Genomic DNA, 3,361 nt, shown 5'->3' with positions numbered 1-3,361 from the left:
TCCTCCTTGACCAGGCTGTGCGCTAAAAACGACCCTAATCAGACATTGTTTATACACCGGGGAGTAAAACTACCAAAGTGAAAACGTAACGTTTAAACGTTGGACACGAATAAACTGAAGCTCGAGTCGCGCGTGGTGAACGTGAAAGGAAAATTTCACAATGAAACCACCCGTAACAGAGAGAAATTGAGAAACAAATTACACTTCCTTCACGTAAAATTAATTGCAAATCCTTGCCGGTCACTCAGCACCAACGTGAGCAAGAGAAAGCTGGTGCAATATTTAGTGAGCAGCGCGCAGAGCTGCCAGGTGACGCGTGCCAGGGCGGTGAGAACCGGGCAAGCTGTGCCCCGCGGGGGGAGGAAGGAGGAGGGTGAAGCGAGGGGAGGAAAAGAGAGGGACGGCGCGGGGTGAGCCGGGCGGGGAGTGGTGCGGGGCACGGTGGGGGGTGCGCTGGAGGGGTGGTTCGCTCAAAGCCCCGCGGAAATTGGACTGCGGCGTCATCTTGGGCGGCTGGCTGGAATGCGCGGCGCGGCGAGGCACAGCGAGCGCAGCGCGACGCGGCGAGGCAGCAGCGCGGCGAGGCGCAGGGCGGCGGCGCCACGCGGCGCCACACCGCACGCTGAAGTGTTGCGCCCGCGGGACTGCGCGGAGATAAAGGGGACAGGGGGAGGGGAGCGGGAGGGAGGGAGGGAGCTGGGAGTGAAAGGCGAGGCGGAAATGAAAGGGTTGGGGGGAGAAAGAGAGTCGCAATGTCGTGCCTTTACTGCCGCGGCTTTGTATCCCGTTTGCACCGCACATGTAAAGTAAACCAACACGACAGGCTACGTACAAGTGAGAAACCCGATACGCCTTTCGAATGCGCCGAAACGATAAATCCCAAACGACGCGCGACTTTTCATCTCTTTTGGCGCCAGATTCTGTTTCGAGTCGCATCCCCTAAAAGCGCCGAGAGGACAGGCGCCTCCACCCTCCCCCTCCCGCCTGTCCTACCACTCCACTCCGCTTCAATCTGTACGACAGGAGTCCATCCTCCGCCGCCCCGCGTCCATGAAATATTAATGCGCCGGAGGGAGGGGAGAGAGCGGGGCAGGCGCGCGCGCGTCCAGGACGAGGTTACAACCCGGAAAACGGGATCGAAATTGTTTTCACCACAACATTAGAAAACAAGGGAAAAAAAGAGGGCTTTGCAACGTGAGCTTATGGCGAAATCTGTGTCACAAGCAAAGTAAATACAAACCGGCCGAATTGTAAAACCAAACTTAAATAATCAACTAACAATTTTGGAACAACACCAAAATGTAGCATTTTTATGCAACGTGAAAAGCAATGGATGTTCGTCGTAAAATTTAAAATAACAGTCTGCACTAATCATGAACTCTCCCGGTTGCAATGTCATTGTCACAAGATGTGTTATAGGATGATTCGCATCAGTAATCATAAAACCTTCTTTATCCGTCAGCACGCGTTTCACAACTCGTTGGACACAACGCGATGACCCCTGCGAATAACCAAACGACGCGTAGACGGACGACAAACAACCACAGTCAACGCCCAAGTCACGCAACATTTTCGCCGACGCCACCTCCCCTCCTAACGCCGCACCGGTGGCCACACGCGCGCGCGCGCGCACACACACACACACCAGCGAGCCGGTGGCTTCGCGCCCAATCGCCACGGCGCGGTTCTTATTTTAGGCGCTTGCCATATTTTCCATGTCATTACCCCGCGGGGCGGCCGGGGCACTGCCGTGCCGCTGCCGCGCCGCCGCGGCTGGTGCGTTTGGGACAGTCCGGGACGGCAGGGTATTGTTCTCCGAATTAATTATACCGCCTTGTTCATTCAGTCGCGACGCTTCCGTTTTCTTGCCCCCCTCAGCCCCTCCCTCCCCGCCCTCGCTTTACGGTCGTTCTTTTTTCACGTCGCACCAGACCTGTCGGCCGTCTAACTTCCGTCCAAGTTGTTCTTACGACCCAGTAGGTCCTGCGTGCCGAAAAAAAGAGCGCCGTAATTCGGGCGCAGGCGCAACGTGGAAAGGAGATAAATTCAAGGACTATTAAGTAGATGGACTACGCAAACTGAACCCCGCTGTGTTGCCTTTACAACCGGGCATGTCAACCCGCCGCTGACAGGTTGGGCACCGCTTCGGCACTCCTCGGCCGGGCTCGGGGCCTGCTCAGGGCCTGCTTGGGGACCCACCTCGAGCCGAGCGAGCGAGGCCCCGCTGGCGTCGTCCTCGCTGGTCCTCGCTCGGCTCGAGGTGGGTCCCGAAGCAGGCCCCGAGCAGGCCCCGAGCCCGGCCGAGGAGTGCCGAAGCGGTGCCCAACCTGTCAGCGGCGGGTTGACATGCCCGGTTGTAAATGCGCGCAGAAACTACCGAATGCGTAGTCCATCTACTTAATGGTCCTTGGATAAATTAGTAAACCGGTCAGGTCAATAGACTGAGCATGTGCAACTTAGGCACTCTCACGCGTTTCACTTTTTTTCAGGGGGTGTATATTTGAATGAAGAAAAGTAACCGCGGCATCAGTGTGAAAAATGACCAGAGGTTTACGGTAAAATTTTCCAGTTTGGAAAGTTGTTTATTTACAAGAGCACTTTGTGTCGACTTGGAATTGATCGACAAACAAAACGACGCATCCGAGCAACAAAGGCGGATCAAAAAGCGGTCGCTGAACAACGGCGGATCAGAAAGCGGTCGCTGAACAACGACGGATCAGAAAACGGTCGCTGAACAACGACGGATCTGCTTTTTGCTGATCTCTGCATACTTGACTTTGGAGGCCTCTTACTCTCCTTAGAGATATCGCATCGTGTTGGGTGTTGTCTCTGTTCATTCACGAGATGATGACAATTAAAATGATGTTTTACTGAAAACGATACAACGTCTCCGCGATGAGTGAGAGGCCTCCAAAGTCAAATATGCCGAGATCAGCAAAAAGCAGATCCGTCGTTGTTCAGCGACCGTTTTCTGATCCGTCGATGTTCAGCGACCGCTCTCTGATCCATCATTGTTCAGCGACCGCTTTTTGATCCGCCTTTGTTGCACGGATGCGTCGAAAACTAGGCTGTCGCAAATTTGTAAATGATGTAAGGAAATTTTACAGTTACAAGACAAAGCATGGACCTCCGGATTGCTTGAAGTTCGCGCCCAATCATTTCCCATCAAACAGACCAGTCACCAGTCGTACGTTTGCACCGCATACCGCATGCAGGCGTGCGTGCGGATTTCACATCCGGTTCGGGCCGTAAAATGGAACAGTCAACAAATATCTTAAGTTACGAGTTTGAATAGTTTAACGCACTCAAGACTCAAACTCACCTCGCCCACCCCCTCCCCATCATGCGTCTCTTTCTGCTT

General features: G+C 54.2%; 1 protein-coding gene across 4 annotated transcripts in view; it reads right to left on the bottom strand.

Moving 5' to 3' along the window:
- LOC113217933 (uncharacterized) overlaps window positions 1–3,361 on the bottom strand; it is a 93,173-nt gene that overhangs the window by 54,668 nt on the left and 35,144 nt on the right. The window lies entirely within an intron of this gene.

Source organism: Frankliniella occidentalis, unplaced genomic scaffold (assembly GCF_000697945.3).
Source record: "Frankliniella occidentalis isolate FOCC.00 unplaced genomic scaffold, Focc_3.1 Scaffold6, whole genome shotgun sequence".
Classification (NCBI taxonomy): domain Eukaryota; kingdom Metazoa; phylum Arthropoda; class Insecta; order Thysanoptera; family Thripidae; genus Frankliniella; species Frankliniella occidentalis.
The sequence above is the reverse complement of the archived record's forward strand: the minus strand, read 5'-3'. Positions and strand labels throughout refer to the sequence as shown.